Below are 27,835 nucleotides of genomic sequence, written 5' to 3'. Positions count from 1 at the left end.
GAGGTCACTAAAATAAATTAGAAGAAAGATAAAGATAGGTTAAACTATGTTGGTAATAACAAAAATGAAAGATGTCAGTAGATTCTAAATGTGATTTGAAGGTACCTCCACCAGGTCTTAATGATGGATTAGATTATGGGGTATGAGGGAAAGAAAACAACTGAAGAATGATGCCAAAGATTTTGGTAACAATAACCACAGATGATAACCAATTAAATAAAGTGGAAATCCATGGGTCAAACTGATATAAATAAGCAAATTAAACAATGAGGAGATTATATAAATTATATATTTACAATGGAATAGTAACTAATAAATGTTGAAGGAATAATATTAGAAAATCATCACTCGACAATCATCATAATAATTTAGCCAAAACCCACCAATACATGCTATGACTTATGGGTGAAATTTGGATACAGATGGGATATTTACAGTCTCACAGTACCTTCCAAAAATACTTATTAATGTAGAGGTAAAAAAGTTAGTGGTGGAAGTGATCAAAGTTAACATGGCAGGCTTCCCTGGTGGCGCAGTGGTTGAGAGTCCGCCTGCCGATGCAGGGGACGCGGGTTCATGCCCCGGTCCAGGAAGATCCCACATGCCGCGGAGCGGCTGGGCCCGTGAGCCATGGCTGCTGAGCCTGCACGTCCAGAGGCTGTGCTCCGCAACGGGAGAGGCCACAACAGTGAGAGGCCCACGTACCGCAAAAAAAAAAAAAAAAAAAGTTAACACAGCTAATAACTAGACAAATTGAAATTGCACGCAACCTGATAGGATGCAATGAATGAAAAGACCACATTGATATCCATGCCCAAATTGCATAACCTCATAGTAATCATGAGGAAGCATCATAAAAACCCAAACTGAGAAACGTACAAAATAACTGGCTTGTAATCTTTAAAAATGTGAAGATTATAAAAGCCCAGGAAAAACTAAAGATATTTTTCCAAATTAAAAAAAGATGATTAAAATAACTGTGACAAATAAATGACACACATGATTTTGGATTGGATCCTAAAGAACATGATGGGGAAAAATGGCAAAACTTGAATGAGTTCTGTGGATTAGGTAGAAGTAATTATCCATGTTAATTTCCTTATTTTGATAGTTGCATTGAGGTTATAAAAGAATGTCCTTGTTTGTAGGGATTACACACTAAAATATTCAAGGGTGTTGAAGCATCATGAATACAACTTCCTCTCAAATGGTTCAGAAAAATTTCTTTGAACTATTTTTGCAGCATTTCTGAAAGTTTAAAAGCATTTTAAAAGAAATAGAAAAAAACAGCCGAATTATTGTACTATTGTAATTTTATTTTCTTTCAGTTTTTGTTTTTGATTTTGTAAAGAGAATGGTCTTTAAACTGAATTGAAAAATAGAGGCTAAGATAGATGAAAAGATGGTAAGAGTCTCTCAGCCATAAAAAATTAGACAACAGAATGCTGAAACCCAGATATATTTGCAGAGTTGTTGTGTTTTGAAGTCTCTGAATATTCATGGAGAATTGGAGAAATGCCGGATTACAGATGGGGAAATCCTCTCTCCCGCTCCATTGTGGATTTGGAAATTACAAACCTGTAAGCCTGATACTTATCCCAAGCAACATTTTGGAACAGGCTATTAAGGATATGACTTGAAGCATTTTGAAATGACTAGTGATGATCTGGAGCCAAAACAGCTAACTGACAAGGCATGGTTCCCTGTCGTCTTCTCTTGTTTAGACAGGTGGTTTTAGGTTGACAGATAATGGTAGTGTTGCAGTGTTTCTACTCATTGAGGACATAAAGTATGTCCTCATCATATGCTATCAAAGACTAATACTCTGCAGGGATACTGTGGGTGCTCAATAGCTATTGTTAATGAGAGAAGGAGAGGGAGGGAGGAAGGGTGAAAGGGAGGGAGGAAGGGAGAAAGGGAGGGAGGAAGGGAGAAAGGGAGGGAGGGAGGGAGGGAAGGGAAGAGGGCTGTGTGCTGGCATGAGATTTTGAAAAGATTTTGAAATACTTTTCAAAAGTTTATCAAGCAGTTTATTTAGGTGAATCAATAAATGACCAAATAACCATACTGAAAACATTTCATTTATGAAATAATACCAATCTGTTCAACTTAGCATATGTATCTTCTAATTCTTTCAAGGCCCTTCTATCAACCCTAATTCTCATGAAAGCTGCCATATCTTTTCTATTAAATACTCTGAAAGTATAGTCTACCATCCAGCTCTACTTTTTTTTTTTTTGGCGGTACGCGGGCCTCTCACTGTTGTGGCCTCTCCCATTGCGGAGCACAGGCTCCGGACGCGCAGGCTCAGCGGCCATGGCTCACGGGCCCAGCCGCTCCGCGGCATGTGGGATCCTCCCGGACCGGGGCACGAACCCACATCCCCTGCACAGGCAGGCGGACTCTCAACCACTGCGCCACCAGGGAAGCCCCCAGCTCTACTTTTACTTCTACTGGTCCTATTCAGGATATGGGAATCTGCCTTCAGCTCCATCACTCCACAAAAATTGTTCTTTCCTGGACACCAGTAACACTCTAATTTTCAAATGCAAAAGCATTTTTTGAACCCACTCCCACAGAAAACACCCTTCTAAGATCATTTTTAACCATAATGCTGTGACTTTAAGCTCCTTTCATTGTTTGTGTTACCATATTTAAGGCAGACTTCTTTATAGCATGGAGAAACTGTTATTATAGTCTTTAGGCCAATTTTTAAACTCAGAGCAATTTAGCTTTTTAAAGAACTTTTAAAATACATTCTACATGTGGCATGTGATTTAAGAGACTCAGAAAAGGGGAATAAGAGGAGATGAGATAAAGATATATGAAATAATGAGAATGATATGGTATAATCCGATTAACCTTGTTCCATAATACATGATTATGACAGTGTTTAAATCAAAGGGAAGTGATCTTTACATAATGTAAAATTAACCTATGGAGCTCTGAATGAAGGGGTATTACTGGGGAAAACTGCTCAGCAAGTTTAAAGGTAAGAATGAGTAACCTTTCAGATAAGGAGAAATTGCAAAGTCCATTCCAGAGGCTAGGATGTAATGGTCTCAGTTCCCAGATGGAAAGCAGATGTAATCACCATCTTAATCCCCTGTAACCTATTGTAGCTAGAACTCTCAGCATACAAAATAGACACCTTTGTTTAGATGGAGACCAATTAGATGTGCATATGTGTGATGTATATATGTGTCTGTGCCCATACACAAACATACAAACAACAGAACACTGTTGAGAAGAAACAAAAATAGTAAATTAATTAATTTTAAAAAGCAAACATGAAATAGCTAAAATTATTTTATCTAATGTTTTCATTGAAGAGAAAGGAATATGCCTAATCATTTGAATGGCATCCTTTCTACAACACTGTGTTAAATAAAATACCAGTAAAGTACAGTTCCAATTCTTTTTCTAATAGTTAATTTCATAACACTTACTGTAACTAGAGCTTTTTTTTGTAGAACAATACCTTATTGATTAGATTACCAGTTTGGAAAAGGGTCTGGGGTTCAAGGTCCTGGTTTAGGCTATGTCCTTGACTGGTTATAAGACTTCAAAGATACAATGGAAAGACTAACAGCTTTGCAGCCAAAGAGCCCTGCGTTTGAATTACCAGATTGGAATGTCTTCATCAGTTGTAGACCTTTATTTATGTATTTAAATTATTAGTCTCTGTTTTATATCTGTAAAAGGGGAAACTCACATGACTGCAATAAAGGCTAAAAATTCCCTGTACATTGTAAGAACCCAATAAATATAATTTCTTCTTTTTTCATTAACCAGCCAAGAGTTTTAGTTTCTACACCTATAAAATCAAGTGAATAATTATTGGACAACCTATCTTAAAGGGTTATTGAGGGGATAAAATGATGCTACCTATGTGAAAATACTCTGAAAAATGAAAGTTAATCACAAAGATTAGGGTAGTATGCTATCCTTTTTATTCTTTATTAATTTGTATATGGAGATATCAGTGACAGATGAATGCCAAGAATAGACGAGAACGAAAACACTAAATAAAGCATTTGTAATTTTTTTCTACAATTAATCACTCTTATTTATGAGGATTATATAATAATGATGTCTACCTTTAAAATAAAAATCTGTATTATGAACAAAGTGTTGAATCCCTACACTGACATTTACTGACAGTAGCACAGGTCACTTGAATGCCAATTCTGTATTAGGTAGTATTCTAGGTGTATAACAGATATCTCATTCAAAATTCATTACAACCCAAATACGCATTACTGCTTCTGTACCTCCATTCTTCCTGAGTAGTAGTATGGATAAGAGCTAATGTACATAAATCATGAACATGATACATGATAAGCATTCCATAAACAAACACTATAGTTATTATTATCATTATTGTACCATGGTGGAGGGGGCTTTCATTTCTTTTATGGATGGGAAAGCTCCAGACCAAAGAGGAGAAATGGTTGCATATACTTACAAGACTGGTCAGGCTCATACACTGTCTAATGACCGTTTAGACTCAGATCATACATTTAGTATCTGTTCTCTTGAAAATTATCCCAGAGACCAGAAAATCTGGATTCCACCAGAAGATTAATCAGTACATGTTAAAACTTACCTTTATTTTTATCTATACCATGACACCTTAAAAAAAAAAAGTCAAATTCTGGAGTGGACCTCAGGACTGAGTTTAGCAGGTCCAGTTCAAAATGATGTGCCTAGAGATAGCCCCAGAAAGGAATCAAGCAAAAACCTTCCTGGGCTATGTGATCTATTGCCAAACTGTCAGCACCACCACCACTTTTGTTGCTTCCCAGAATCCCTTTCCTATGTAGTTTTAAGTTAGGGATCGCCAATGAGAGGACTTCCCAGGAGATCTGGAAAGTACAAATGAAACTGTCATTAATATTAAGAAGTCCTAAGGGTCAGGCAAGGCAGCTTCTCCTGACTTGGCAATTTTCCAGACCTCCCCAGAAGCTCCCCACTTTGCAATCACAGCAGCCTAGCAGGACTTGCCATGGGGTCCCTCTTTGTAATAGCCAGACTCAGTGGTTTCTCAAACTTTCTCAAAAGCTCCCATGATTCTACCCATGCCAATGCTTTGAAGTGGTTAGTGACTATTTCTCCAGTTCTCTTACTATAGCTTTCACTCCCCAGCTCCTCCTACATTCCTATGCGTGCTAATTCCTGATTTAAAGCCTTTACATCTATATTTTTGATAGTGGTTCTGTCTTCCTGACCAAACCAGGCTACCTTTAGAACTGCACTTTGAATTAAGTCTCTTTAGCTTCTCTTTTTCTCCCCATTTCTATGGTTATATGTCACTATGCATTTCAAAATATGTAGGGACTGTTGTTTGCCACTTTCAGGAGTAAATCTGACTTTATTTCAGACAGGGTACATGCAGAGTTGGCTGTATGTAACAGACTTTAATTCATTCATTCAACAAATATTTATTACGTTCTGACTCTGTACCAAACTCTGGGGAAAACCATGATGAGACGTGGCCCTACCCTCATGGAACTTACAATTTAATAGGGAAAATTGGCATGAATTAAATATTTAAACAAGGGAATGTAAAACTTCACCTGTGACAAGGGCTAGGAAGAAATTCGGTGTACTCTGCCAGTTCATATAGGAAGGTCTGACCCACTCAAAAACATCAGAGATTTCCCTGAGTGATAGAAGTGTAAGGATAATGAAATTAGTCAAGAGGAGAGGAAAGGGTATCACTTACAGCGAATATAGAAAGTGTGATATAATTCGGTGGAGAGCTAGGAGGAAGATAATGGTAAACAGAAAGAGCTACAAAGTACATGGTTAGAGCGGGGTAGTGGTGGTGGTGGGTAGAGTGAGGATGTTGAATGGTGTGATGTAGGAAGTGACCAAACCACACATGACAGCGTAAGCCATGTCAGCATTTTGTTTAGTCCTAAAAGCAGTGGAAAGTCACAGAACATTGTTTCAAAGGATACTGGCATGATCATATTTACAGAGTTTAAAGACCAGTCTGCCTAAATATCAATGAATGGATTAGAGAAGGGGCTGAATAAAGGATGGAACTTTAGGAAACTACTTCAATAGCTGAGGAGAGGGACGTAATCACTTCTTTCACAAGCAGGAAGGCTCAGAGGTGACAGGTAGCTGGTGTGGTAGAAGGCAAGATGAAGAAAAGATGATGAATTCAAGACACATTTAGGAGGTAAACTCAACATGAGGTGGTGCTGTATTGGATGAGGGAAGTAGGGAGAGGAAGGGGATAAGGATTCACCCCAGATTTCTGGACTGTGCAACTGGATAGATGGTGGTGCTATTCACTAAATGAAGAGCAGAGCTTTAGGACCAGGCTTTGAGGGGAGGACATGGTTTGACTGAGGGCCTTTTAAGTTTGGTGGACCTTTGAGATGTCCAAGAGAAGTCAACTAGGCAACTGGATATCTGTGAAATGGGATTGAAAATGCACACTCTGTAAATCAGATGTACCCCAACCCCAATTTTTTTCAATTCTCCAAAGCTTGTCTCCTCAAGTTCTTAGTCTCAATTCCAACTGTTCAGGTGACAGATTATCTGAAAGCCATGATCATGTGATAATGCCTAAGATAAAAAGGGAAGACAGTCATGATGGGATTCATTCTGACAGTCTCACGCAGAAAAGGATTTATAGCCCAGATAATCTGCCTGCTAACTTTGCAACCTCTGGCAAAATCTCAAATCCCAAAGCTGTCAGAGTGAATGAGAAATGAACAAGAGCCACCTAAGGTGACAGTGAACTTAAGCAGGTAGTTGAGCATGGGGGTTCATCTGGCTCCCCAGATCAGGAGATAAAACCTGGAGGATCTCAAAGGTGGAGATAGGGTAGGCTGGGGACTCTCTCAGAGGACACGCAGGTGATATAAAGGTCCCAGTGGAGAGTCTAGTCCCAAAGGCTGCAACAACCAGACACACATGAAAGCGCTGAGAACTTGTTGATTATACCCACTGCAAACAAAGAAAAAATGTAGTTTAAAAAGTTATCTCAATCCGATTCTTCATATCCCCTCTATATGTCTCTACCAAAACAGTGAATATACTCATATCACCACCACTTCCTCAGGTTAATATTGAGTCAACAATTAATCATTATCAATAAACCCAAAATATTGTTTTGACTCTGTCTGTATACTTATTACAATGGTCACTTTTAAGTAAATAGATGGATAGTTTGGTTCAATTTGTCCTCACTGTATCTTTAAAAATCAAATTAAAAACCTCGTCAGGGGGCTTCCCTGGTGGCGCAGTGGTTGAGAGTCCGCCTGCCGATGCAGGGGACACGGGTTCGTGCCCCGGTCCGGGAGGATCCCACATGCCGCGGAGCGGCTGGGCCCGTGAGCCATGGCCGCTGAGCTTGCGTGTCCGGAGCCTGTGCTCCGCAGCGGGAGAGGCCACAGCGGTGAGAGGCCCCCGTACCGCAAAAAAAAAAAAAAAAAACCTCGTCAGTGTGAGAAACCATGTTTCTCAGGTATGCCCAGTGTGGCTGGAGCCAGAGACACTGATACATAATTGAATTTAGATGTATTATTTGTTTGTTTAATCATTCAGTACTTGCTTGTAGTCTATAATGCTCTTGACGCTATAGTAAACATAAACAGCTTGGAAAGGGAAGGAAGTGTGGGGAGGCGGAATTTACAGTCTCCTACTGATTCCAGTCTCAAGTTCAGAAGAGAAAAGAAAAGATACATAAAAACACTTTTATCAAGTGTTTCAGAGCCTGTAACCTATATGCCAACGTTAAAACGAGTATAAGAAGGGTACAGATAAAAAGCTACGGGAATTCATCGGAGTGATCGTGCTACTTGTGGAATATAGATGTAGACTTTCTGAAGGAATACTGAAGGATAGGTAGAGTGGTGAGAAAGGCACTACAAACAAAAGAAAGAAGATCAGCAAAGGCAGTGAGGTGGAACAAAGAGGATGTGTAGAGAGAGCAGCAAGTAGGTCAGCTTTGACTCTGCCGATTCTCTCTCCCCTCTAGGTCTTTGCACGTGGTGCTCACCCCCTCTTCTCTTCACATAGCCACACCCTACTAGCTTATACCTCTCTTGAACATAACCCTGGGGAGTCAGTCTGAACCCTAGACCAGACTAAGTTTTTCTTCTTTTATCCTGTGCTTTCCTGGTTATGACATTCACCCCTCTCTACTCTAACTGCTATCAACCTGTTTGGTTGGTGTACCCCACTAGGCTATGAATGGCTTAAGAGCAAGGACTCTGTTGTAGGCTGAATAACTACCCTCTGAAAGATGTCCATGTCCTAATTCCCAGAACCTATAAACATGTGACCTTATGTAGTAAAAGGGACTTTGCAGATGTGATTAAGGATCTTCATATTGGGAGATGATCCTGGAATATCTGGATGAGCCCAATGTAATCATAACAGTAGATTTAAGAGAGCAGCAGGAGGATCAGAGTCAGAGGGAGAAGATGTAATGATGGAAGCAGAGGTCAGAGAGGAAAGGAGATGCTAAGCTTCTGGCTTTGAAGATGAAAGAAGAGGACGTAAGACAAAGAACGCAGGTGGCCTCTAGAGGCTGAAAAAGACAAGGTTACAGATTCTACCCCAGAGCCTCCAGAAGGATCACAGGCATGCTGATGCCTTGATGTTAGCCCAGTGAAACTGGTTTTGGACTTCTGACCTCCAAAACTATAAAATAATAAATTTCTGTTGTTTTAACCCATCAAATTTATGGAAACTTCCTGCCATAGCAATAGGAAACTAATACAGACTCAACCATATTTCTTCCCTAACACCTAACCCAAGAGCTTGCACAAAATACATATTCAGTTAAAAAAAAAAACAACTATTAGATGAAGGAAGAAATGCTGTCCTGTAATATGAAGATTGGAAGCCAAAGACAGGACTGATAGAGGTGTGAGTAATATCATAAGGGATCCTGAACATTCCTGAGATGGAGCCTAACCTGAGCTGGTGGGATCAGCAATGGTGCAGGGAGAGGAACTATTTGTTTTGAAAAAGCATAAAGAGAAGGAAGAGGTGACAATGGCTGGGAACTTGCTGGCACAAAAGACTAGAATGTCTGGAATGATCTACAAAAGAACTGAGAAATGTTATGAGCCAAATCTTCTAGTTGTCCCAGGGGTTTTCTAGAAAAGAGCGGTTTGCCTTGCAAGAGTTCAACTGTGAGTTAATGCTCCAAACAATCAGGTTTGGGTATAAATTAGTGAAAGACAGGAACAACTTCCCTTTTACTTATTTAACTTGACATGACCAAGTAGTAATTGATTTTGATCAGATTTTGTTCACCTAATTTTCAGTGCATTAATACATTCTTCATTTCTTGCGGCACCATCATCATTGGTTTGCATAAGATTTTTTTCCTGCATTATTTATTCTCATTTATCCCAAATATTATAATATACTTGATGTTTACCCTTTTATTTGTATGGGTTCTTATAAAACATGTATTATTGTTTTCTCTGAATGCATTTTTATAGTGTTATGCTATAAATCTCAGTTCGTTCTTGTTAAAAAATCTAATATTGCATTTTTAAGATTTACACATGTTGCTATGGGTACATCTCACTTCTAAATGCTGTTTAGTGCTCCTTAGTGGAGCCTACTACACTGTACCTACTTATTTCTCCAGGGATAGATATCCAAATCACCCAGAATTACTTCCAAATCTTTACAAACAATACTACAATAAATATCCCCATACGTGTCCCCTTACAGGTCCATACAAGAATTTGTTTGAATGTATATTCAGAAGATGACTTGCTGGATCATAAGGCACACGTATATATACTTGGTTAGATGCTGCCAAATTCCTACCCTGAATATCTATCTGCACCAGTTCTCGCTTCTATCAGGAATTCATCTGGGTTCCTATACCTCCACAGGATGGGGTGAACCCGAAGAGTAGATGGCTCAGGTGTGCAGTAGCAGAGGTAGCAATTGGGACTTCTCTCAGACAGAGCTAATCATATAATCATATCCCTGAAGCTAAGGTTTTCCTGGCTAGATGAAAGCTTTATCCCTCCAAAGGGAGCCAGTGACAAAAACAAAACAAACAAACCCACAAAGAGAACATGAAAAAAGTCATTAAACAAACCAATGCTTTCACTCTTCTTCCTGCCTGTAGTCCTGCATTTAGGGTTTCTGCCTTTACCCCCTCCTTCATCTGTGTGAAGACTCCCAGGCTCCCAGGTGCAGGGTGGGAGGGAGTAGTGAGAGGTGAGAAACTCCAGGAGAGAGCTCTGGCCACACGGGTCTTCTCTTCCCCTTAGGTGACACTTCTGTTCTAGTCAGCAGCCTGGGATAGTGTTTCATTTCAGAAGCATCCTCCACCGAGGAAGAGGCCAATCTGTAGCACTGAAAGCAAGGTCGAGTGCCCCTCACACAGTGAGAAAAGGTCGGGGCCACGCTGCAGGATATCTGTCTGTACTGGCTCCACATCAGAAGGGCTAAAAAATTGCTTACTACCTCCTGGCCCCTTTGAAGCCACAGGATGGCACTGCCCTTCCAGATGTGCCCTTGCAACTGCTCAGTTAGACGGCATCCACCTGACAAGACTTCAAATCTCCCAGCCATGGAGTCCAGATGTTGAGGACCTGCCACAGTGAAACTCAAGAAGGCCAGGGGACGACTCCCCGGTGTCTCATGAAAAATTATCAACCCAAGCTTACATCGGTGCTAAGGATAGCCTCGGTCACGTTTGCGACAAGGGGAGGGTTACAGGGATCGGAGAGATGGAGAGGAAGCTATTAGGTCATCCATATGTGGATTCCTGGACTGAATTCAGTCCTGAGTGACTGAGGATGCAGAACCTAGAGGAAATGGTGTGGCAGGATAGGAAAGCATCTTGTGTTCATCTGTCTAGAGTGTTAGAACCAACTTGGGGAGGCCCTTTCTGGCACCCACTTCACACCATCAACCTCATTTTCTTCACTGTGTGAGGAGAGAGGCAGGTAAAGATGCAGACCCTGGTGGAAAGAATTCCCCACAGTAGGCAGGTGGGCCAAATCAAGAAGGTATCTCCTCCACAAAGATCTCTCTCTCCTCTCCCCTGTGCTAGCTCACTAATAATAACAACCAACATCTGTAACTTTAATGGTAGTATTAGTCTATCTTCCACATGATTAACTAAGGCCCAGAAAGTTTATCACCGTCTAAGCTCCTGCCAGTAGCAGAGTCAGAATTTGAACCCACATCTCTTTGACCCTGGAAATTGTTCTCTTAACAAACATTATACTACCTCTCTCCTGGATGCTTTTATACATCTATTTCTCACCCTAAATCATTATAATTTGCTCGTATTAGTCTGTGAGCTTTAGGACCAGGGTGACGTCATTCATTTTTGTATCACTCCCACCTCACACTGTTACCAAGCATAAAATGGTGGCAAACATGTACAGAACGCTTATTATGTACCAGGCTCTATATCCAGAAGTTCATTTGGATTAACTCATTCAGTCCTCTCAACAACCCTATGATGTAGGCGCTATAATTTGCACCATTTTATGGAGAAGTAAACTGAGACACACAAAAGTTAATCAGTGTGTCCAGGGTCACATAGGTAATAAGTGGGAGACCTGGGCACGCTGGGTCCAGAGTTTGTGCTTTTAAACCCTGAATTATTCTGCCTTTGAAATCAACAACATCTGAAGGTTGCATTTTTAACACTTTCAGCTCAGCAGCGTGCCACAGCCCTGCTTCCACAAAACAGGTGCCCTATCCACATACATACAGCCAAGGAATGTACCTCGTCCAGAGTGTTCAGGCCAGAAAACAAAATCCAAAGCTCAGAGTCTGTGCCTCTTTCCCGTCTCCATCAACAAATCAGCACTCATTTTTGTCATCAACTCTTTGGCTTTTCCCATGAATGCTTAGTATTATCACTTGCATTTCTGTAAGACTGGAGCTGGCTTCAGTGATTCAGAATATTATTTATCTGTTTCCTAGGTGCCAGAGAGTTCAATGTTACCCAAGAGCCTGGAAGGATTACTGAATAACCAAGAGGTTCAATGCAAGAAAGGCCTGATGGACACTTGGGTATCTAACACTTAATATTTAAATTATAAATATAGTCATGTAAGACAGAAAGCCCCATTGTTTGAGACTTTCTGTCTTACATGCATTATCTGAAACACTGGTTCTGCAGAATTTAATAGATTACTTATGTAAGAGATTCCTTGATCCAGTAAGTTTGAGAAATCCCGATTTAAAAAGCAATGCCAGAGTCTTTCCTTCAGGGCTTCTCAGAGCCTTTAGCATGCATTAATGTGTACCGTGATTCTTCTAGACTGACCTCAGAAAATAGCTTTTCATAAAATGACCAGAAAGAAACGAGCACACTACTGGGTTAGAAGTAAGACTTGCAATTACAGTCTCATGAGGCATAAAGGGAGAAACCATATTACACCACTGAAGAGACGACAACATTGTTTACTGCACATTCATAATTTGGGACTTATCCTAAACTCTGGGACCCAACAAGCACATACAGTGAGTGATCAATACCCAAGTTAATACTGTGGAGGAACAAAAGTAGACATATGAGTGGCTGAGAAGAAAGGGTATCAATTAGGGCGGAATAGGTCAAAAAGTTAAAGACATTGGATTTCACATCTGAGTTATCTCAATTATCTGGTCTGAGATTGGTACACAGGACCTTATCTGCAAAGGCAGGCATATTATTTGTCCAAATTCCAGGTCACATGAGGACTGCTACAGATGGTGTGCATAAGGTTTGATAACAAATCCTGATTACTACAATTCTCACCCACAGGATTACTTTGCCTCTAGATCTTCAATATATCTTAACTCATAATAAAATGAACCTGATGAAACAAAAATGCAATGATATTACCCTTTTACAAAATCTTTTAATGGTTCCTCACTGCATTTTGTCTAACATCCAAACTTCTTAGCTTGGCATTCAAGGCCTTTCATCTGATGACCTGAAGTTTTTTTCTACCTTGTAAGAACTCCAGTTGGGTGCTACTCTCCCACAGAGCCCTCTCCCCAGTCATACCAAATTGCTTTCACTGGGTTACACTGCTTTATGATACCTCTACTCTTTCTCACAAGTGAGCTTTCTGCACAGACACAACCTTAGTCCCTTCACTTCCTGCTAAGAATCAGTTCCCACATTCTACTCCAAGAAGCCTTTCTTGACTATGCCCCAAGATCACGGGTTCTTCTTATCTGTCTCATTGCACACTTGAGTAAGCCGATCATCACAGACATCACATGTCTAATTCACCTCTGTGACCTCAAAAGCTAGCACAGCACTGCATGGCACACTGCAAGTGTGGTTACCGTCTCCCACTTCACAAATGGGGTGGGAACAATGGCTTCAACTCATGCCCCCAACCTACCCATATAAGCAAGAAATCTAGTCTTTCCCTACGCAGCACTTCTTTCCCCTGCTCCTTCCAGAACCCCCCCCATCTCAAAAAGGCTAGTTAATTTCTTTTGCCTCAGAACAGGATTCACTGCCCAGTGGTGCCCCCTTGTGGTTGGTACATCCCACAACAACTATAGGAAATTGGTTGCTTGGGAAAGAGTCATTGGCTAGTGGCTCTGGGCTGCCTGTCTCATCTGAAGCAAGGACGGTGAGGTCAGATCTCCTGCTCTATTCCCTCATACAACTCCTTGCCAAGAAAGTACATGTTCCTCAAATTATGAGAGAAGAATGTTCCCTCACTTGTAATACTCAGTCAAGTCTGACCCACACCAAAACGGACCCAGGTTTCCAGTACCACAACTCTGGAACAGGTTTCTCTCTGCATTTCCCCAGGGCACAAACTTGCTATAGGAAGGTGGGCAGGGATAGGGAAGAACTTGGACCATCATTCTGCTGAAGACGCAGACTCATTCTTCCTTCCTCCCCTTTCAACAGATTCAGTGCAGGAGCCAACTTGCTGGCCCCATCTCTTCTCTCCAGTGGAAATTTTATAGCAGAAACCTTGGGGCCAATGCCTGCCCTGACATTGGTTAGAGTCAATCTGGTCCACCCACTTCAAGAGGTTCCAGGAACCTCTTATCTTAGAATGAAGATTTAGGACCTCCATCCTTTCTTCCAACCCCTTATGCAAATGGGTCCATATTTCGTAAGCAACCTTCCCCACATAACAACAGTTTTTCTCTCATGCACATATGTATGTTTTAAGTGGAGGAGAAATACAACAGATCCAAGCAGCAAAACCTACAAAAAAGAGGGCCAGATTGACAGAAAGAACATCAGGAAACATGACCCCCTCCTCGAATACACCTACTGCTCCCCGGTAAAGGTTTCTTTGCCCCACAACCAAATCTTCCCAGGAGGATGAAAGGTTGATCCAGGCTGCCACACTCTGAGCCCAGCCAGTCCTTGTAGAATCAAGCCTGAGGTATTCCCGCTGAGTTCCAACACCCCTTTATTCTTTCACTTTAAACAAACTCATTGACATTTCCATTTCTTATTAATCAGCTTTAACATATTTTACAAATTGTCCTGGTAGCATGATCACCAATCCTCTGGATTTACAGAACTCACCTCACTTCCTAAATATCACATGTGGCAGAACATGTGTCATTTTCTACAAATATTGAAAAATCAATAATTGCTGCCTGAAAACCTGTATTTGTTCAAATCCCAGGCAAAGATAAATGAGTAGAAATGCCATTCTCTTTTAAAATTCAGAAATAAGACAGATCTTACTGCTTATTCTTTTGATGCTTCCACAATGTGCCTGGCTTCAATAATCAGACACAGCCTGCCTCCTTTCCTCTTCCTTCTGCTACGTTTTTATTATTTTACATCTATCTCTAAATGAACAGATTTAGCATACCACCTCATCAAGCAGAGTGAGAGACACAGGAACAAATACATAAAGCCAGCTGGGATGGGAAGGAGAGTAGAGTTAAACACAGGTGTACGGTCCTAAAGTGATGTTCCAAACGGTACAGAATTTTGAGTTCTTTTCTTTCTGTCTAATACAGTATATATACGTATATGTTTATATATTAGATTAAGTACATAAATATTACATGTTAATATGTTTATATAATATATATTGTTAAATACTTATAAACGTAACTTATATATTTAATATAAATATCATGTTATAGATATATTTACAGTTTAATATGAATATAATACATATCTATATATTTAATATAATATTAATGTCACATTATACAAATATATATTATATAAAATATATATTTTAGTTATATACATTCACTAAATACTGTCAAGATATATAGTAAATATTAGAAAAGTTTACTCTTCAAATATTTTAGAAAGAAAATGAGAAAAAGAGATAAAGAAGGTGTGGTATACAAATACAATGGAATATTACTCAACCATGGAAAAGAAGGAAATCCTGCCATTTGCAAAAACATGGATGGACCTGGGGCATTATGTTAAATGAAATAAGCCAGACAGACAAATCCAAATACTGCATGGTAACATACGTGGAATCTAAAAAAAACTCCTAGAAACAGAGGGTGGAAAGTGATTGCCAGTGACTGAAGGGGTGGGAGAGATGAGAGAGATTGGTTAAAGGGTGCAAATTTTCAGCTATAAGAGGAATAAGGTCTGAGGATCTAATGTGTAACAGGTTGACTATAAATGATAACACTGTGTTGTATAACTGAAATTTGCTAAGAGTAGAACTTAAGTGTTCTCACACATACACAAAAAAAGATAAATATGTGAGGTGATGAATGTTAACTAGATCCTTTGACAATGAATATAAATATATATCAAATCACTGCAATGTACAATTTAAATATCTTCCAATTTTTTGTCAATTATACCTTAACAAAGCTGAAATTTAAAAAAAAAAGAAAATGAGAATAAGTACAAGCTGAAATATATTTTTCTGTTTTCTCAATGGGCTGTCTTGCATACTATCTGGTAAACAAGCCACTTCGAAGATCACTAGTTTAAACATTTTTCTGTAAAGGGCCAGCAAACTTTTTCTGGAAATGGCCAGATAGTAAACATTTTAGGCTTTGCAGGCCATGTGATCGCTATCACAGCTAATCAACAATGTCATCGTAGCATAACAGCAGCCAGAGACAGTACATAAATGAGCAAGTGTGGTTGTATTCCAATGACATTCCTTTTACAAAAACAGGCAGCCGCCAGATATGGCCCCACTGGCTGGCTGTAGCTTACGGATCCCTGGCTTAGAATATGATGAAGACATGTTCAAGGAAGTAGTGTGAAGGTAAACTCATGAAAACTATTTAAAAAGTCATTAACCTGCCATTTTTCTCTGTTTATTCTCCCCAAACTCTTTTCTTCCCCATGGTTCGAAACTTGTTTGGTGCGCCCCTGACTTAGAACCTGGATCTGAAAAGGAAAGGATGAGACCACACATTGATACAAACAGCAGAAAGAAGACGCCTGCATTATTTGAGTGCCTGGATCCCGCTATCCCTGAAATGAGCAAAACTGTACATACGCTTCCTACATGAGTCTGAAGGAAAGTATCTTTCCTATGCCCATCTCAGCTGGACCCCTATAACAGAAGACATTAACAAGGGGAAAAGCACACAAATTTATTTAATGTAAGTTTTACCTGACACGGGCCTTCATAAGGAAATGAAGACCCAAAGAAACAACTCAACCTGAGTGTTTTTTACAGTAGTTTTGATGAAGAGTGCAAAGTCATGAGAAAATGTGATAGGACAGAAAAGTATGAGCTAAGAGCAGTAACCCGGCGGGAACTTAGCAAAGCCTGTTCGCTCAAATTCCTCTCAGTGTCCCTCCATCTTTGGAGACAAGGATGCTCCTTTCCTCCAGGTGTAGGGAGGGCACCTCCCACATGAGGGTCTTTTGACTTGCTTCAGGGGGATTTCAGAAAGTCCTTCCTACACCTGCCATTTCTCAAATTCCTTCAGTTTAAAATATTCAACATGCCAAGGTGCCACATTTGGCTGTAACATATGCTGAATCCTGTCAAGGCCCCAAATTCCCTTTCAGTTTTTGTTGGTTTGGGTTGGATCTTTGTCACTGGCAGCTAACAGCGAGTAATATATCCTGATTAACAATGTATTATTTCAATTACTCTTAATTCAATTCTACTAAAGAAATTATTTCTCATTTTATAAGTGAGGAAACAGAGGTGTAGAGAAGCTAGTCACCAAAGTGTACACTTCTGGGAAGTAGTAGGGCCGGGTTGTGAGTTCTAAGCAGGCTGGTGACAGTAAGCCCCACTGGCCCTGTGATACTTGACAGTCTGTCCTGCAAACTCATGCATCTCGGGGAGCCAAAAGAATAAATACACAGAATTCGTTCCAGAAGCCTCCACTTGTGTCACTGAGTTAAATTCCTATTTAACTAAGGGAAAATGGATATCGACCACAGTTGGCTTGATTGCAAATGTCAGGCTCTTTGAATTATTAGGAACAGCAATGAAAAATTGATTACATTTAAAACATCCTGTGAAAAGTTTTACAATTGCACATTAAGAAACGGTGTTAGGCAAATAAGAACTAATTGTTCTCAGCTGCACTGGTAAGAGCCTGTCTGCCTTCCCAGTACAATGCATATTCATTTCATTTGAACAAGAAAAGTAAATAAAAATAAAGTCCCAGATCTCATTCAATCACTATAATTCTGAGCCTAAGGTTATCCTCCAAAGGGAGGATAGAAATTCAACAACTAAGGCTTTCCCTAATCAGTTCAAACTGGTCAAGAAACCTTTAGCTGACCACAAGTGCTGAGACCCCCCCCCAAAAAAATTCACAGGATAAGAATACCACATACCATGCAATAGATGTGCATCCAAAAGTTTGCGTGTGAATTTAAGGGGTGGGTTAAATTATTTTAAGGGTCCTTAGGGGGTTCGCTTGAAAAACAAATGAAAAATTGTCAAAGTAAATATGCCTTCTGCCTACACGTGCCACCAGCCTCAACTGGCAGCACTCTGACCCAGAGTACCATTAGAACTCTGAGCCTAGCTAATCCCATTGGCCTCACTTCCCTCACTTCCTCATACTTCATTAGGAGTAAAAATAGAGTACTCTGGTCAGCTCCCCACATCTATTCCCCATACTGTGATCCCTCTCTTCCTGCAGCAGTCAAAATAGGCTAGTTTATGTTGTACTAACAAGCTATGCCAAAATGTTCAGCAGCTTAAAACCACAAGGCTCATTTCTCATTTAGGCAAAATGTCCATCACAGACTCTTTCCAGTTTGCCTTGGACCTTCACAGTTTTTGCACTGAAAGTGCCAGAAAACTAGGGCAATTGCTAGAGAGCTCTGTACCATGTTATGCCACATAATTGGGCAACACATTCTTAGTTGGACCTCTACTTTGAGGTAAACCAATCTACAATGGGAGTGATAGCCATACTTTTAAATTGATGCTTGCTCGAATCCTGTTTTAATTGTTCTTTTCTGTTCCAAAGTTTTCTCAATTATATCATTTTCTGTTTGGAATTGTGAAGTATTTTACTTTTCTAACTGTGAAGTACTTTTTTGTGTATATTTTTTATTTCCTTTCATTCCTGCTTGCAAATCTGCCCTTTTTTCCTCAAATACAGCCATCTACAACTAACACATGATACTAATGCTTTGTTCTCTGAACTTTTACCATGGACCTGCACTCATAGGTACTTAGTCTGCCTCCCAAGTCACCTCAAGTGCCAATTTGAGCAAATGCTTTAGCACAGAATAGCATGGATTATCACTTTTCCAGTCTTTGAAGCAGCTCCTTGTTTTTTACCATTAAGCCCCTAAGCAAATGCCATATATTTAATTTTTTTAACAGCAGCACCATTTTGGGGCACTAATTTCTATATCAGTCAGAACAAACTAGGTTATGCTGAGGTAACCAACAAATTCAAAATTTCAGTGGTTTAAATAACACAAAGGCTCAATCCTGTTCCTGCTTTGTGTCTATCATGGATCAGCAGGAGGGCCCTGGTCCAGGACCCCAGGTTGATACGGCTTCAGTATTTAAAATGTCAATGTCTGCCAAGGCAGATCGAAGTGGATATGGTACATCCTGAACAAGCTCTTAAAGCTTCTATCTAGAAGTAACACACATCACTTCTGTTCACCTGTCATGTTGGTCCTTGCAAGCCAAAGGAACACCCTCAATTCCAGAAAGATGGAAAGTGCAATTATGCCATGCACCCTGAAGAAGAGAGAACTGTAATACTTGTGGGCAGCTCCAAAGACTACCAGCTCTATTCTACCCCAGTGCCAAACTGAATCTTCATTCTGACATTCGTAATGCACCCTCTACAACTCTTTCAATTGTTGAATGGTGTATCTGATCCCGGAATATTCTCTCCAACCCCTGACTTAACTAATACCTGTTATCTCTTAGATAACCATGCCCCCAGTAACCCCTTTCCAAATTTTTCCTTTCCTATTCTTTTTTCCTTTCTCTCTCATGCACACAGTCACCTCCTTTTCTTCCCAGAATCGCCATGTAGGGTCAGAATACTTCGTTTCATGATATCCTACCTCCAGACCTTTATTACTCTCACATCTTTCTGTAAAAACCATCTTTCTCTGAGGTTCTTAAACACGACAATATCCCTTCTATCCCTCCTTGTCACTCACTACCTTCTAGCCCAGGTTCTCTGTTCATTGACCTTCTTAACTCCAGTGACCTTTACTTATGTTCTAATTCAACCACTCAAGCCCCTGGCCACACTGCAGTTCTTGTATTCACCTGGAACTTGTCCTCTACCTTTGAAATCTTAAATTTGATTATCCCACTTTCTGGTCAAAATATCCTGTCCTTTCATTCCTGTTTGAGACTACCAGTATTATAGCTCTCAGTTACCTTCTCTCTTCGGCTGTTAGAGTAATTCAAACACCTCCCTCTCAAACAGCTTACCTGCTTAAAGCCCTTCAGAAGCTCCCCATAGCACAATGGTTTTCAATCTTAGCTGCACATTTAGAGTCACTTGAGGAGCTTTTAAAAAGTCCTGATGCGGGCTTCCCTGGTGGCGCAGTGGTTGAGAGTCCGCCTGCTGATATAGGGGACACGGGTTCGTGCCCTGGTCCGGGAAGATCCCACATGCCACAGAGCGGCTGGGGGCCCGTGAGCCATGACTGCTGAGCCTGCGCGTCCGAAGCCTGTGCTCTGCAACGGGAGAGGCCACAACAGTGAGAGGCCCGCATACTGCAAAAAAAAAAAAAAAAAAAAATCCTGATGCTACACCACATACCAGATCAAGTAAATTCGAATTTTTTGAATGTCAAGCACCAGTACATTTTTTAAAGCTCCCAAGTGATTCCAGTGTGCAGCCTTAGTTGAGAACCACTGACCTGGAAGATAAAGTCCAACCATGAAATGTAAGGTACTTAAAAATTGGCATGTTTTTTGCACGTCTCTTTCCAACCACCTGCGTCAGATCATCTACGTTGCTTATTTTCCGGGGCTCCACCCCAGGAGATTGAATTATAGTGACTCTAGCTGCATTCCCAGAATCTGATTTTCACTAACTCTCCAGGTGACTCTAATGTACACTAAAAGTTGAAAATCACTTCCTGATTTGCACGTTAACTTAGTCACACTAAACTTTTGATATGTCCCTATGAATATGGGTTAGGGTACGTTAAGCCCATCAGACAAAAATGTGATCTAAAACACAACTGCATGTCTGTTGCATTACTAAAAGTGTGGAAAAGATGAAGCAGACTAATAGAGAGAAACCAAGATGCCATGAGAGATCATGAAGACCAAGAGAAGAGATACCTATAGAGCTATCCCGAATTCTGATATCTTCTGGTCAGGTCCAGGGTGTCCTTCTGTTATCGAGTCCAAGCTTGCTCTGCTCGCCGCACGACAGGACAACAAATCGGAGACGAGGTGTTGAGGCAGTGAATATGACTTTATTTGGAAAGCCGGCAGACCAAAAAGATGGCAGACTAGTGTCTCCAAATAACCATCTTCTCGGGCTTTGGATGCCTGTTTCTTTTATAGCACAGAGAGGGGGAGATGATGAGGAAGTAAAGTAAAAAGGCCAAAGTAAAAAGGCCGTAAGTTTTGCAAATATGCCCTGGAATGACCGCCTCGGGGAGGGGATGTGGTAATTTCTTCTTTCTTGCAGCCATCCACAGGTGGACAGGGTCAGGATGCTTCCCTGAACAAAGGCACTTCGGTTTAACATTCAGGCAGGGGGCAGGGTTCCCTGAGGCAGGCCATTGTGTATAGACAGTATCCTTTTAGTGAACAAAAGCAACCGGGAAGCAAAGGTTAAAGTAAAAGAAACAAATTCAACATGTAGTCAGACGACTCTTCCCTGTTACACTTCCATTAAACCTCCTTTCCCTAAAAAAAGGCCAATGTGAACCCGTTCCTTGAACCCCAAATCACCTAATGATTCATCACGTTTAGTACTTTTCCAGCAGGGACCCTCTGCCCACCCAAGATAAATAAATATTTGTTAAATGAGTCATTCAATTTTGGCGCCCAAAAATTCTGTTAAGGGTGAAAGAATATCTGGGTATCTCTCTGTGACTAAGATAATCACTACAATGGTGTCATATTAATCAACTCAGTACAGAACTGAAGCCTCAGTCTATCCTTGCCAGAAATACCCTGCTGCTTTTCCCTCTCAAAATACAGAACTCTCCTCCATATGTCAACAGATACTAAGGGCATCACATTTCTTACTCATCTAAGCCAAATCCCTTCTTCTCACCCAGTGGTGTCTAGAAGCCAGCTCATAAGAGCCAGTTGTTAAATATTCAGGAATTTTGTTAGCTAGTTTTCAAACCTTTGTAAGTTTGAAATCTGTCACGGTGGGGGTATTTATACCATACAAATCGGCAAATGCTACAAGTCAGAGCTGGGTTTTTGCTGCTATTGTTTTGGTAAAGCCAGTTAAAACACTACCCTCATGTAAATTTCTTATTTATATGGTCATTTAGAGTTTACAAAGTTCTTCAAGTTAATTTTACATTTGAATTTCCATAATAACACTATGAAGAAAGTATTGTCTTACTTTGCCTAAAGAAGACTGAAGCTTGAGGTGGTTAAATAACTTGCCTATTGTCACTGAGATTCAAAAAGAAAAAAAAAAGAGATCTGACTTCTAGTTTATGCCTCTCTCCAAAGCAGTACTTTATTGAATGAGGTTAATAACTTCTAAACCTAAGGCAAAGGCTACAAATTCTTTGCCTGATTAACTCATTCTTGAATTTCATTCATCAGCAAACATTTATTAAGTAACTACTGTATGTGGGACTCCGCGCCAGGCACTGGGATTACCAAGACAAATAAGATGCAGTTCTTGTCCTCAAAGACCTCCCTGTCTATTGGGAAAGAAAGACATCTTACCGTATAAATCACAATAGAGTGTGGTATATAGAGCAATGGGCCCATATATATTCACTGTGGCTGGAAAGAAGTCAGGTATCTGCCAATGAATTGTGCTCTTGACAGTAATGAAGTTTATTCCATTTTAGGACAACCAGAATGGCACTTTTAAAACTTCTTTGTCTCATTCTTCCCAATACATGTAGTGGATGACATGACAATTCTACAAAACATATCACTACCTATATAATATGCCCCAAGATCAGGGACAGGAAGAAAACACCCACTTTTCCTTCTCAGATGTACACCCAAGCAATGCAAACATATTATCAGTGGTTTCCTTACATCCGCCAAGAGGCAATATGTCAAACAAATAATTTAGACTAGCTGAGGCACCGCAAGAAAACAAGGCCATCAGTCATCTTGGCTGCATTATTGATTGCCAATAACAAGATTCTTGCTAAGACAAATGACTCAGCTGTTATACTAGTGAGGTTTTAGCCTATCTCAACTACATAAACCATATTGAACTGTTGATTGTTTTAAGATGTACAAACATATCTATAATCATTTTTGCCCCCCAGTTTTGCAGCCTATGTAAAGGTGGCTCTTCATATGCGGAATATAGATTATTTGCCCACTTACAGTTTTTCTCTGTTTGGATGTTACCACATGTCTGTTGCATCTATCTAATGGAGAACTATATCTGTTTACACTTATTCCTATAACACCTAGTTATTGGTTTAGAGATAAAAGAGAAAGAGTAAAATGCAATCACTTTAATCAAATTAGTTTATTCCTGATAAATCAAGGTGTGACAGAATAAATACACAGCTTTTGGAGTCAAAAGACATTGGTTCAAGAGTAGCCTGTTGGTTGTGTGACCCAGGACATCTATTTCTTATCCAAGACTTGGTTTCCTTTACAAAATTGGAATAACATCACCTGACCTGCTTACTTTCAGAGGTTATTGTGAGACTAATGAAAACTGGAAAATGTTAAAGCACTCGATATAGATGAGGAAACTGTTACAACATAAACATGTCCTTTTATGAATTAATTATCAAGGTGTATCTGTTTGGTATTCCAAGTGGAAACAGACGAAACACTCAAATTAAAATAATTCCAGGTGTGTTGATTTACCAAGGGACTAACTACAAAGGTGTGGGTGAGAGCAGAGGAACCACAAGAGATGGTGCAGGAACCTGAGGCTAGCAGCATCATGACTGTGATTACAATAAGCCTGAAAAGATGTAAGGTGGGAGGAATTACATAAAGAACCCAGCATGACAGAATCGTGAAGATCAGGCTATACTGAGAAGAGCCAAGGTCTTTCACAGACACAGCCAGCAAAGGAACTAGAGAGATGTATTCTGGTTTCTCCTCATTGGCTACAACCTACCAGCAGCCAGGAGATACAGATGCTTTTGTTTACATAACTCACACAGGTCAGGATCCTAGGGCAAAGAGCAAGGTGGAAAGGGAAAAAGAGTGTATCTGGGGAGACAAAGGCAGAAATCCAGCACAGTGGGAAACAATCTTCATTATGATTATTCTGTCACTCAGAATATCAACCCCAAAGCCATATTCTACTTTTCCTCTCCAAAGCTCCATTTCAACTCAGGTATGAAATCATCTTAACCTTCTCTCTGCCATTTCTGTCACATCCATCTCCTGAAATCTATGTCCTCTGTCTCTGTTCATGCATATATTAGGCAGGAATCTCTTGATTACAAGGGGCAGAGACCAGCTCAAACCGACTTCAGCAATAAAAGGTACTTATTAGCTCATTAACTGAAAACTCCAGAGAAATTATGTCTTCAGCTATGGTTGGATCATTTCATTAGGAATTAAGTCTTTCTCTCCTATGTCATCTCCTTTCTCAGGCTGTGGCTTCCTCTGTTGGCTTCCTTCTTGGGTAGTCTCTTTTCCCACGGGAGATTCAAATACTTAAGGCTACTTTGATTTTGAACCTTGCCTCGCAAAGGCAAATGGAGTCTTGGCGTCCTGTATCACATTCAGCAGCTTGGGAGATTATGTAGGGATTTGAAGCCAAACTTCTAGCTAAGAATAATTAGTATTTACTTCCCTGGCATTCCTTCCCTGCTCATCTCCTTTAAGGAGGTGAGTGACAACAGCACTGGGCGATGGCAACAATCATGACAGATGTGGAGTTGATTATTATGAATTCTGGCTCTTCTTGAAAACCATTTCACCCTTGACCCATATTGGATCTCTTCCTCACATTTTTTGGGGTAGAAAGAGATGGGGAAGAGAAATCCTGAATATGCACTACAGTTTAAATTTTAGTGTATGCGGCCAATCTGAAGCTGTCTTATTGTGAATATTAAGTGATATCCTTCAAAGTACTCACAGAGATGGCAGCTCAATAAATATTAGTACCAGGTGCTTGCATCTGACTTATTAATACTCCAGAGACAGAGCCAACAGTACCTGTTAGGATTCCCATGTCACAAATTAGGAAACTGAGCCTTTCAAAATTACTTAGCCAGTAAATAGAAAGCCCATGATTCAAACCCAGATTTTACTCCAAATCCTCAAATTGTTCTATTTCACCAGGGTGCCACCTTTACACCTCTTTGTTAAAAATCATTTTGAAGCATAAAATATTTAAGTAACGACAAAAGAGAGTTTTCCTTTAAGCTGGTGTGAAATAATACAGCAATATATATTGGTCTCTGCCCCTAATTCCTGGCACAGAGTTCCTGAAACTCTTGTAATTTCCTGGGTGATAAGAGCACTGGGAACATCTTTTGTTCTAATATTTGTCCTTGTTCCTGGTTCTTGACACAGGGCTCCTGAAACCCTTGTAATTTCTTGAGTGATAGGAGTATATTTTGTTCTAATGAGGCAACTTTGGGTGGGCTCCTGGGTGGCTCCTGGAGGAGGGCTAGTTACTGGAAAGAACAAGCCATGATTAGAAGCTTGGCATTTTCAACCCCACTCCCCATTTTCTTGAAAGGAGAGAAAAGCTGAAAATGGTGTTAATTATGATCAATCATGCCTTCATGATGAAGCCTCCATAAAAGTATACTACCTGAGATTGGCACCTGAAGTAGGTGAGAGGAGTCTTGTGGGACTGAGCCCTTAACATTTCCAGGTAAACAGTGTCAGAATTGAGTTAAACTGCAGGACACCCAGCTGGTGTCACGGAGAACTGCCTGCTGTGGGGAAAAAGCTCCACACATTTGGTGACCGCAAGTGTCATAAGTGTTGTAAACCTGGTAGTAGTGTAAAAGTAAAGGAGGAACGCACAGGAGGAGAACACTAGCTTTTGCTTTTATAGCTGAGTATACCCAGCATCATGGGAGAGGAGACGCCATTTAGGTCAGGATATATGGGGACCCTAGAGTGGACTACAAAAGAACAGTTTATACTTTAATACACAAATGTATACCGGATACATCTTCACAGTTGCTCAAATTTATCTTGCTGAAAGTTCAAAATACAGAGACAAATTTTCTAAGTGATCTCTGTGATTAAGGTGGAGTTCTTTCCAGTCCTTTCTAAAAGATGCATTTCATTTATTATTATTTTAGCAGCCAAGAGTGGCATAATTACAGCTGTAAAACAATTCCCGTGGCTGCCAATATTGTTCCATTCTAACCCACTATCACTTTCATCCAAACGTCCAGACTGTTATTCATCTCACATAGACTGATGGAGAAATCAACACACTTCCAGAGAAGCAAAACAGAACCCACAAATAAAGCTTTAACGTGGACCTGGCTTTAATATGAAATCGCACTAGCCGTGCCCATCCAAATCAGAGAACAGCTGTAAGAAAAACCTGAGTTCTCCGTTTTCTGTATATTTTGTTTCATTTTCACAATAAAGAGGAAACAATGAGCTTTAGACAATCTTGACTTTGAATCTCACTTGCTGTCTTTATGATTTTGAGCAAGTTACTTCACCTCTCTGAGCCTTGGCTCCTATATTCAAAATAAGTGGGAATAATAGCAACTGTCCCTGTCCCTGTGTTGTTGTGAGGTATGCAAAATTTGTGGCACAAAGTCAATGTTTAGTATTACAAATCATCAGATGGCTTTAAAAATTGGGAGCTTAGTTTTCTATTACAGAAAAGCTTAGTTTTCTTTTATAGTGGTGGCAGCAAGAGGCTTCTTCATTCCTATTATATCAGGTGTTTCTTTCACAGTCTTGAGTTCTGAGATAGGTGATGGTATCACAATGTAGCTCCCTGCTAAGTCAATCACTCAGCTAAAGCCTGTGAACAAATAATCCTTTAGACATGGCACTCCCCAGGTGGAACAAATGGATAGATTCTTGTTAAGTAGGTACTGCTTCTTTCCCACTCCTGTTGTTGTCTTTTGGTTTGTTTGGTTTTTGTTATGCTCAAATGAGGAGAAAGTTTGACCAGAATAATATTCCTGCCCTCATCCCAGTCTCTTTGCCACTAAAAGAGGCAAAACTGCTTAATCTGATTAGTGAGTTGGGAAAAAGTATCTGGGCATATCTTCTCATCCCACTAGGTGCCAGTCCTCCCAAAAAGAATGTGTGTATAGCTCTGTCCCTCTACATTTTTGATAGTTTCACAGGGGTCCAGTACTATCTGTGACTGGGTGAAGACATCTATTTAACTCTAGGTTCAGTGTTAATAAGCTCATTCATCTATATTTATAAGCTGTAATTTCCATTATTAGTTTTATGAATAACAAAGGTGATGTTTTTCTCCCTCATCTGCCTTACCCTTTTGTCTTAATTCTCAATGGATACAGCACTTAGACCAGAAAGAGGGACGTTATTTGGGGGGCCCCCTCAAACTTCAACAGTATGTTTTCATAAATAAGACCTCATCGCAACACGCACTCACTGCATCAAAACCATTTCCAAGTTCCTAATTACCATGATTCCCCCAAAACAGACTTCACAGTTTTTTAACAGAGTAACTTAGTATCTGCTACATTTATTAGTCAGTTTGCCATGGAAGCAGTGCCGATTTCTAGCTAGCTAAGCCCAAGATCCAGAAGCATAAAGATTTTATTCCTAATCTCTAAGGACTATATAATCTCTTCTATTTCAATAGTAACCCATTCTACCAAACTCTTTCTCAGATCTTCTTCTGAGGGCGAACACCAATGTTTAATTTTTTTTTTTTTTTTTTTGCGGTACACGGGCCTCTCACTGCTGTGGCCTCTCCCATTGCGGAGCACAGGCTGCGGATGCGCAGGCTCAGCGGCCATGGCTTACGGGCCCAGCCGCTCTGCGGCATGTGGGATCTTCCCAGACCGGGGCACGAACCCGTGTCCCCTGCATCGGCAGGCGGACTCTCAACCACTGCGCTACCAGGGAAGCCCCCCAATGTTTAATTTTTATATCAAAAAGACAAAAAATTTTAAATGCCCTATTTCCACAGCACTTTTTAAAACTTACATTTATGTTGGTTTTGCTTTCAATTTGCTTTCACATTTGTATCTGTTTTTCATCCTCATAATATTCTGCAAGGTTAAAAGAGCAGGTATTAGTCTAATAATTTTATGGATAAAGAAAACAAGTTTTAGAGAAGCAGTCATGATCAAGAT

General features: G+C 40.2%; 1 long non-coding RNA gene across 2 annotated transcripts in view; it reads right to left on the bottom strand.

Annotated features, from left to right (window-relative positions):
• Positions 1-13,483: 13,483 nt before the first annotated feature.
• Positions 13,484-27,835, bottom strand: part of LOC111184073 (uncharacterized) — a 198,699-nt gene continuing 184,347 nt past the window's right edge. For both annotated transcript variants that reach the window (XR_016393796.1, XR_016393797.1), the window contains exon 6: positions 13,484-27,751. This is a non-coding gene — a long non-coding RNA (uncharacterized LOC111184073). The remainder of the gene's footprint in view (positions 27,752-27,835) is intronic.

Source organism: Delphinapterus leucas, chromosome 7 (assembly GCF_059928025.1).
Source record: "Delphinapterus leucas isolate spDelLeu-1000000601 "Yukka" chromosome 7, BTC_Dleu_Yukka2, whole genome shotgun sequence".
Lineage (NCBI taxonomy): Eukaryota > Metazoa > Chordata > Mammalia > Artiodactyla > Monodontidae > Delphinapterus > Delphinapterus leucas.
This window is presented reverse-complemented; position numbering and strand designations above follow the sequence as displayed.